This window comes from Sorex araneus, chromosome 2 (assembly GCF_027595985.1).
Source record: "Sorex araneus isolate mSorAra2 chromosome 2, mSorAra2.pri, whole genome shotgun sequence".
NCBI classification, from domain to species: domain Eukaryota; kingdom Metazoa; phylum Chordata; class Mammalia; order Eulipotyphla; family Soricidae; genus Sorex; species Sorex araneus.
Window position 1 is genome coordinate 341,918,562 of NC_073303.1, and position 10,711 is coordinate 341,929,272.

A 10,711-nucleotide genomic window follows, 5' to 3' on the forward strand; every position below is an offset into this window, starting at 1 on the left:
TGAGAGGAAAAAATGGCAGTTATTTTATTTCCTGACTTTAAATTATACTGTAGATCGATAGCAATCAGGTGCTGGAAAGATAGTATAGCTGGAGAGGGCACTTGCTTTGCTCACGGCCAGTCCAGGTTCAATCCCCAGCACCGCATCAGGTCTCCTGAGCATGGTCAGGAGAAAAACTTGAGCACAGCCAGGTACACTCCCCAGCAAAAGACAAACTTGGTGTAATAAGTGTATACCATTTACAAACAAGTGTAAATGCTCACACTATTGTACCTGCATTACCAAAATTATATTACTAATAAATGCTGAAGTTGGAATAAAATTCAGTCTAGATTATCAAAATAGAATTATCGGTTCATTTAAAAAAATGTTTTCCCACATTAATTGACATAATCTTCATTTTATTTTAGAGGGCTCGCAGGAGGCCTGGGAACCGAACCTGCAGTTCTCAGCAGCCAGATTCAGTGGAAGGACCTGAGATGCTCTGCCCCTCACTTCCTTCTGTGCTGGGAATCACTCAGGCCACACCAGAGGCGCATGGGACCTCCACAACTGCACCCTGTGTTGTTCAGACCAAGTGATGCGTGGGATCAAATGCTGCACTATCTCTTGGCCCCCATCCTCTATCTTACATCATTATTCTATGCAGCTTCAGAAATCCCCGCCTGACAGGCTAGGTTGCTAGAAGATTGCACCAAAGCTTCTTATGCTCATTCAAATGCAGACGCTTCTGTGAAAATATACACTATATCTTATTTTTATCAAAATGAGAAAAATAATCTCTCCCTTTAAGAACTTAATAGAATTTATCATAATCACATTTTTCAACATCTATGAAATTATTTACCAATCTTTAAGTTTTAAATAGTTTTAGCTTTTCCTATATTTTATGTTTTACTCCTAAAATCATTTTTCACTTTTAGTCTTTCAACTATCCTTGTCAATAGAACTCTGAAGTAGGGGGTTTATGAAGAAATCAAAATTTACATGCTCTTTTTCTTTTTTCTGTTTTTTTTTCATTTATTTCAAGTCATTATTTTAAAATTACTTTGTTAATAAAATCTCCCTCTATTTTCTCTTAATATTTTAAATTTGGTATCTTTCTAGTAATTTAAGTGAAGTTCATGTCATTTTAATTAATTGTTTCCAGGACATACACACTAATGGATCCCTTTTCATTTCAAATAATTGACAATATCAATTTCAACTTTCCTGTAATCTCTTTTAAAAAACAATTACTGTGAAAGACCTGGGGGAACAAAACAATAAAATTTCATAGATTTTTACTTTGAGGACCTTTTCTTTTTAATTGCTAAGTTTATAAGAACTCATTTTCTGAGTTTCAATGTTTTATAAAAGTTACCTTGGCATCTAATTTACCCAATATTGTGAAAAAAGAAAATGGTGATGTCTAACAATGATAAAATTTAGACTAGTCTGATTGTTATTTATGATCAGACTAGTCTGATATTATTTTCAACAAAATAAGTATTGTGTAATGATATTATTTTCAACAAAATAAGTATCATATAATTATTACTGGTTCTCATACACAATTTATTACTGGTTCTCACACACACGCACACACACAAACACACATACATATACACATTCATTTTCCACTATTCTGAACTTCCCATTTGCCTTCTTTTAGTATTATTAATAGCTGATAAAATAATACAAAATAATTTAATATTGGCATAGATAGGTTTTACTTAGGAAATGAAATCTACCCTACCATTGACATCCACTGTTATCTAGTGATGGCCTTTGTTCTTGTTTTTTCACTTCCATCAGCATATATAATGATGTGCTGGCATAAATGACAGAGAGGTTCATCGTTGCCTGAGTGTCTAAGCAGTGAAACATTTATGAATGACATGACCATTTAAAACACACAGCAAGAACATAAAGCTTTAAATTCCAAGCTGGTAGTGACACTTAAAACAATATACCTGGCATCACTTAGCATCAAACAATGTACTTTGTTAGTATGCATGACAAAATCATTCTATTAAAATACTTCTTAGTGGTTCCAGGCCAGTAAATACCATATTGAAATGGCCAAGGCGAGCAGAGCACCACGCCCATGGAGTGTAAGCAAGGATTGAGAATGATGCCAAGAGCTGGGACTGGAGATCTTAAAATCCTCAACTGAGCACAAAAATGTTCCTCTGCTTGCCCCTTCTTTTTGGGACATTTTCATGCTGAATATGTACGTCAGGGGTCTCTGGGAAAGAGACCTTCCTGGCATATATTAGAAATGAAATAAATATGGAAGGAAAGTTTATATTTCCTTTGCTTTAAAAAAACTCATGTATGTTATCTTTTAGCCTTTTAGTGCTTGTATTGCAAACCATAATGCCGAGAGAGAGAGAGAGAGAGAGAGAGGAGAAAGAGGGATGAAAGAGAGAGAAAGAGAGGAAAAAGAGGGATGAGAGAGAGAAAGAGAGAGAGACAGAGAGAGAGAGAGAATTGCCTGGAGATGGTGGGTAGCTGGAGGAAGAAAGGGGACATTGGTGGTGAGAAGTGTACACTGGAGAAGGGATGAATGTTGGAACACTGTATGACTGAAACTCAGTCATGAACAACTTTGTAACTGTGTATCTCATGGTGATTCAATAGATAAATAAATAAAAATTAAATTTTAAATAAAAACAATACTCATGTATGTTTTATTAATAGCAGCTTATGTTAAGATCAACTGCAACATCTCTGGTTATTAGTTTTCTTAATTACAAATCTCTCTTTCTTATATGTCTTTTGTTTCTGTTACTAAAACTCCAGAGGCCAAGCAAGGGAATTTCTATCTCAACCTTATATGCTTCCTCTTATATCCTTACTTCCAAATTTAAGTCTTCTAGATTAGTCATCAAATTTTTACTAGAAAGTTTGTAAGGATTTTAGGTTAAACTATGAGTTTTAGAAATAGAAGTAAAAAAGAATCCCTAAACGTGACTGAAATCCCCTAACATGACTGAAAATATGTTGGAACCTACAAATTATTTTCTGAGGAGAAAAGGTTAGTAATTGCTAAAAAGTTAAGTACTTTTAAAGCTCTATCTGAGCATATGGCATCAATCACCTGATTAATGAGATTATTGTGATAATCTCATGAAGTTGGTGAGATTATTACTCGACATAACAGATGAGGAATTTGAAGCTTAGATATGGTGAGCAACACGCTTTAAGTCATGTAATCAATAAGCAGTAGATTTGTCTTTGAATGAAGCAGTCTATTCTTCCAGCCTTCTGAGCCATTAATTGGATGCCTTCAAGTGACCTATTCCACTTGAAATTTCTAACAAAAGAGAGAGTCAAAGAACTGAAGAGATAGTATAGCCAGTGAATAGGGCAAATGCCTTGCATGCATTCTACTAAATTCAATCCCTGGCACCCCATATGGTCCCCCAAGCCCACCAGGAATGATACCTGCTTACAGAGACAGAAGTAATCCCTGAGCATGCTGGGTATGGCCAAAAAAAAGAGTAATAATTGTTAAAAAAAATAACATTTATTTTTTTATCATCTGAGATGTATTTGTGTCATTATATAGTTTTGTTTCTATGGAAACAAAAACAGGAGTAATGAGAGCACTAATAACTCCTTCATAAACATGTGAACACAAAGGATATCTAAGTATTACGTCATGCCCCCTTGCTTGAATAAGTTGGTAAAACTCCCTTTCTGATTTCTAAAACTAAGTTGCTAAAGTTGAAGGAGTAAGTTGTATTTGGTTTATGGCAGAGAAAATTCTAGAGTTCTACTTGCTATCTGACTTTTTTTCACTCCAATAATTTATCATCACTCTGCCCCATATCAGCCTTATGTAAAGAGAAATAAATAAAATTAATTTTAAAAAGTGAAGATAATACTTTAGCGAGAAAACCTATATTTATGTTTCCTAACATGAGTTTATTCAGGACAATTTACTTCTACATTTTCATTACTAAAACCGAATATGTCAGAATTGTAAGATAATTAACCATTCTTTCTTTTTCTCATTGTTTTCTTCCTCAAGAGATGCCCTTTATAACCCTAAAAAAACATAAACATAACATAGAATACTCATGCTGTTTATAAGCCATCACCTACATGCCCCAGATTTCTATTCTTATTTCCTTTCCAATGGTTCACACTTCTTTATTTTCATCACATTTCCCATTTTATGATACACTAATGTAATTTATGCAATTTATTCAATAAGTATCAATAAAGGTACATATAAAGGTATATATTCAATTCAATAAAGTTATATAAAGGTATATATACTATTCAATAAAGTATATATACTATTATGTACTCAGTAGCACTGTCATCCTGTTGTACATCGATTTGCTCAAGCGGGCACTAGTAATGTCTCCATTGTCTCCATTGTGAGATTTTTTGTTGCTGTTTTTGGCATATCGAATACGCCACTGGTAGCTTGCCAGGCTTTGCCGTGCAGGCGTGATACTCTCGGTAGCTTGCCGGGCTCTCTGAGAGGGACAGAGAAATCAACGTGCAAGGCAAACACCTTACCCGGTGTACTATGGCTCCAGTCCTCAGTCCTCCTTATGTACTCAGTAGGAAACAAATTAGAATAAATTAGAATATTGAAGTTTAAATGAGTGAAGTGAGACAAAGAAAAAGACAACTACCAGATGATTTCTTTTATATGCAGAATATAAATAAGTAAAGCAAGAAATTAAGCAATCCCCAATGAGAATAACTTCAAGATAAGGTGAACAGAATGTGATCTTAAGATGCTATGAGGGCATATGGGTTGGGGGTGGTGGACCCTAGGATACAGGTGGAGAGATCCTGGCTCTCTGGGGTTAGGCATGATGTAACAGTAATGAAATTATAAAATGATTCTGGTAATCACTATATCACTGTATTACTGCCATCCCGTTGTTCTTTGATTTACTCGAGCAGACGCCAGTAATGTCTCCATTCATCCCAGTCCTGAGATTTTAGCAGCCTCTCCTTACTCGTCTTTCCCAATGATTGGAGTCTCTCTCAGGGTCAAGGGAATAAGACATGTTATTGTTACTGTTTTTGGCATATTGAATATGCCATGGGGAGCGTGCCAGGCTCTGCTGTGAGGGCAGGATACACTCCGTAGCTTGCCAGGTTCTCCGAGAGTATCTCCTCTATGATTTTATGAAAAATGGGTAATATTTGGAAATATTGCATAAAAATGAATATAAATTAAAAATTTTAAATATATAAAAAACTAGAGTAAGATGTGAATGAAGTATTAATAGATACATGGAAGAACATGGTTCTTAGAGTGAAACAGGTCTAAGTTTGAACCCTTTTTTTCTCCCATTTACTAAATAAGGAGTTACTGATCCCCTCTTTCTTCATTGTTGTTAAAAAATAAGAAAAACACTTCAGGCTTGTTAAAGCAGTTTAAAATTATATCTATGTATAGTATCTGGGAATTCTAGATCATAAGTACATATTATTTACTTTCTCACTTGAGTCTATGAAAATATTTTAAGCATACCAAAAAAAATAAATGTATACACTCACTTGAATTTCAAATTGTTACTGATTTACGTGGCATACCAAGTTCATTATTAGATCATTCAAACCACTCCACCATAGTCTTTGTAGCTATATTCTAAAGAAAATATTTCCTCCTTCTCCCCCAAAGCATATTATAAATGATAAGGTACAGAACTACTTATGTTCTAGACTACTTATGACAACTTGAGAACTGTCACAACAATAGAAAATGGCCTTGTAAGTAGTTAATTATTCATCCCACAAACCTGCAAGACTCTTTCTTGACAAAGATAAAAGAGAAAGCTTGAGATGTGGAGACCTATAGAGGAAGTTTCAATCTGTTGGAAAGGGCCTGAGTCTAGGCTGTTAAATCACCTCAAATTGTGGACCTGATTGTACTTCTAAAATTATATCTCTCCCTCCAAGATTGGGGAAGAGGATTTTTGGTGGGTAAAGGGATAGGCACAGAATTCCTCCAATTCTGAGTTTCCAGAAAACAATGTGAAAACGATGGATGCAAAGAACTTTTCTCAGAATTTTATTTTTGTCCTAGAAAACTGCATTCAATAATAATAATTAAAATATCAAATGTGCACATTCTTTCATTTCAAGAATACAGAACAGGATTTGGAACATGTCTGTGTGTATGTGTGTGTGCACGTGTGTGTGTGTGTGTTTCCTGCTAAATAAACTTCAGTTTTATAATAGTTGATCATAACACATGGTATTTCCCAACTTATCTCCATAATTCGTTGCTAAAAACATACTATACATATGGGGGAAAATCTTTTAAATACACTATTTCAATAGGATATTTTGAAAAAAAAAGGATGATGGCATGTCCTTCAGTTCATTTTTAAGTATTGTTTAAGAAAGAAAAAAATCTTAAATTCCATTCCCTTTGCCCTAGTTCTCTTTTCACTCTTTTAGGTACATTTTTTTTATACAAAATAAAATTCTACCTTCTAAAAAGTCTCTGTCTCTTTAAAATTCTCCACCAAACCACCCACAAACCCGCTGAGCAACTTTCCTGGGTGGATTCTCATATGAATAATTAGCCTTGAGCAATGAAACTGTCCAACAACACCTCCTCTTGAAATCTTTGATCTGTCTGAGACCTCAGAATTCAGAGCCGGGGTGTCTGTTTCCTATCTGAATTTTGACCAGGAAGAGGAAGTTCTGCCTTGGCTTTGATGCACCAATTTGAACACTTTGGTGGTGGTCTCTGTAATTGCGCTGTGCCTCTGTGGGATCCTTCCCTCATTCTCACTAAGCCACTGCCTTCTCACACCCTGCCAGTCAGGAAAGCTCCTTTCAGGGTTCTCAAACCCCACCTTCAAAAGCTGAAATTACATGACTCATTTATTTTGATACCATCAAAGTTTTGCTGACAACGTGGGATTTTGCTCCCTTATGTTATTAACCAGTACACTCCTCAGGTCATTAGAGAGACAACTTGAGCCCTTCATTAAGCAACTAGAAATGAAAATTTAACCCTGTGTTCATCCTTGTCCCCCTCAACCTGTTTCTCAGGGTGATCTCTGTAGGGGATCAGGGAACTGTGTGACAAAAGATGGCGTGGTGTTGGGACATTGAAGCTGCAGCCAATTCCATCCAAAAGTCATAGAATCACAGACAATGTGTTCAACAGAATGAATTAATACTTTAGATAATAGATACGCAAGTAAATACTTATATAGTAATACACATTTCTATATTTGGTATCAAAATGCATCATACCACATTGCCTTGTCATCAATGAATACAGCACAGAATCTGTGGATTTAGTCACAGTAGAGGAGGAATTGTGGGGGAGTAGTTTCACGAAACATGCTTTATTGTCATTACTAGGCAATAAATTCCTTGAGATGTTATTGAACTTTCTGTGTTTATCGCACCACCTGATGGGTTGCTGTACACATCGGCAATTGATAAATTCCATTTGGATGAAGGTACTTGAGTAGGTGATCTCACGAAAATAACCAACACATTGGCAGGTGTTGTATGAGAACCAAGCTTCATATTCATTCGTTGCTAACTTTGAAATATTTTAAATCACTTAAAGTCGTTGGTATTAGTATTTCAATATGTAAATAATAGACTGAATAAAGGTGCTGTCTGAAATGTTTATTCTTTTTTGGAGTTGTTTTATTTATGGAATTAAAAAAAAGTGAAAGGTTTCTGTTTCAATAGAGTATCTATCATGGGTGAATAAACAAGTGAAGAGAAAGGATTATTTCTTAGTAATAATCACTATATGTAAAGCATCACAAAGGAAAGAAATAAAAGTTAACTTTCCTACAAAGTGGGTTTTGCAGTTTTGTTGTTGTGTTGTTTTCAGTTGAGGGGCCACACCTGGCAGTGCTCAGGGCCCATTCCGAGTGATGTTCTGGGCACCGTGTGATACCGCCTCCTGCATGCGAAGCACGAGTTCCGGTGCAGTGTTTCTCAACTTTCCGACTTTGGTTCCTTCCCTGCTCCTGTTCCCTAGGGCGGGGCCCGTTGGAGGCCTCTGCCACCAGCTGAGAAACACCCCTCTAGCCCTTGAGGTATCTCCCTGCATCCTGCTGGGGTTTTCTGTTTAGTTTTGTTTTGCTTTGCTTTTGGGGCCACACCCCACAATGCTCAGGGGTTACTCCTGACTCTGCATTCAAAAATTATTCCTGGTGGTGCTCAGAGGACCATATGAGCTGCCAGGGATCAAGGCCAGATCAGCCTCATGCAAGTCAAATGCCCTACTTACTGTGCTATTGCTCTGGCTCAGTCCTGATGTTTTTTTTATTTTTCTTTTATCTCCAAATAAAATTTGCCTTTTTTAAAAGAAGGCTTTGACTAATATATAATTGCACATGCATACACACAAAAAATCACATATGCAAACACACAGATATTTATCTTTTTCTCCAAATGTAAGACTAAGAAATTGATTTTTAAAAATCAATCCAAGATTTCCTGGCTTCATTATTGTCTGTAGTTAGCCAGTAAGTCTATGGACTAACTTGACTTCTCCAAGACCTGCTGACACAAACCTGAATTTGTTTGACAAAGTATTTAAACGTTGATTTAGATGGCCAATCTTCCAACAGAAGCTGGCAAACTGGGGCAAGACTTGGTCTGCGAGCTCAGGGCAGTGTGAGAACTACATACGGCTCGTTGTGGTTACCCAGATACACACCACGTTAGATTTCCGGAGTTAAAGTCAGAGGGAGGACAAATGCCAGATGAGCTCACTCATCCGCGGTCTACAAGGATACAAAAAGAAAAAATAGACAGTATCAAATGACCACAAACCCTTGGTCCTGGCTTATAAAACTGAGAATGGCAAGTATAGCGGGGAGGGCACATAAGGAAGTGGGCTAGAAGTGACACAAGGGCATGGGTGACACAAGGTCTTGCGCACGAAGATGGTGGTCAGGTGGGGTAACTATACATCACCACGATAGATATTAATCCTATCACAACCATTTCACCTAAACTGTAATTTTGGAGAAGACACCCCCTTCAACCCTGGCATATCAAGCATGACCACATACATTAGAAGTGACTGTGTAGCTTTAACACCATGCCTGCCCACAGTGGCAGGCGGGGAAACCCCACAGGACAAAGGCCACTTTCAGCATTAAGAACGGAGCTGCTTCATCTTCCCCGCCCCCCCCTCCACCGCTGAGGACAGAACAGCTGTGCTCCCTCTTCCTGTCCCAGTGAGCTGCTGTCACTCTGTGACCTGTTCCTTGCTCTCACTTTCGCCCAGGCAAGGAGGACTGAACAGGTTAAAGTAAGTGATTTAAGGGGATGAGAAGGCCCCCAAGAGTGTTTCAAACACTACGGAAAAATGCAACCAGCTTTAGTTTGTTGGTTTGGGGGCCACCCCCAACAACGGTAAGGTTTTGCTCTTGGCTCTCTGGTCAGGGATCACTCCTGGTGGGGTCTGAGGACCACATGTGGTGCTGAGGATTGAATTTAGCTTGGCCATGCACCAGGATGGGGGCTGGAGCGATAGCACAGCGGTTGGGCATTAGCCTTTCATGCAGCCAACCAGAGTTCCATTCCTCCGCCCCTCTCAGAGAGCCCAGCAAGCTACCCAGAGTATCGAGCCCGCACGGAAGAGCCTGGCAAGCTACCCGTGTGTATTGGATATGCCAAAAACAGTAACAGTAAGTCTCTATGAGAGACATTACTGGTGCCTGCTCGAACAAAACGATGAGCAATGGGATGACAGTGACAGTGACAGTGACAGTGATGCACAAGGATAGCACTCTGTACAGTCCAGTAAATGGATTTTCAATCAGTACTTCCGTGCAATCAGTACTTTAAATTAGGCACTATTAGAAAAACGTTTTCCTCTCTTCTTTTCACTTAAGAAGGCATTTGGGATAGCGAAGAGACCACTATGGCAAAGATAGTTGGAAAGGATCACTCTGGATAAGAAGGTAAAAAACAAACATGATAACCTCTCAGTTTTTGTGTTGCAAACCATAATGCTCCAAAGGGGAGAGACAGAGAAAGACAGACACAGAGAGAGAGAGAGAGAGAAAGAGAGAGAGAGAGAGAGAGAGAGAGAGAGAGAGAGAGAGAGAAAATGGAGGGGAGGGTGGCAGGAGGGACATTGGTGTTGGAAATTTTGCAGGGGTGAGGGTTGGGTGTGGAACACTGACTGAAAACTGACCATGACCAGCTTTGTAACTCTAATCTCACGGTGATTCTATTAAATAAATAAACAAACAAACAAACAAACAAGCACTTTGGGAGTTACTTGTTTGGGGAACATACAAGGGCGGTGTTCAGGAGTCTATGTGTCGCGAGGGTAGGAAGCCAGGTCCAAACATGCACAGGGCGCACACCAGCCCTTAGAATTATCGCACCCTCTTCTTTCTTGTCTTGCCTTTTCTTTTCTTTTCTTTTCCTTCTTTCTTTTGGAGGGTGGGAGGTGGGAGGAGGGTGGGAGGGTATCTGTCCTGTGCGAAACATGATATAGTAAAGATAGCCTAGGAAACAAAGAAACAAAACAAACACATCTCCATTTACACCAGAATGGAGTCTATCATATGGGTTAGAGATTTGCCATTTGCCAGTTATGAATTTAACCGAGTTTCTGGAATATGGAGATTTCCAACTCAAAGAGGTTTTGTGGCCTGAAGTTAAACAAAAAATACTTGAATATGAAACAGCCCCTACAATTCAAAGAACTGCACGTAGCCACTGATCTATTCTCCCA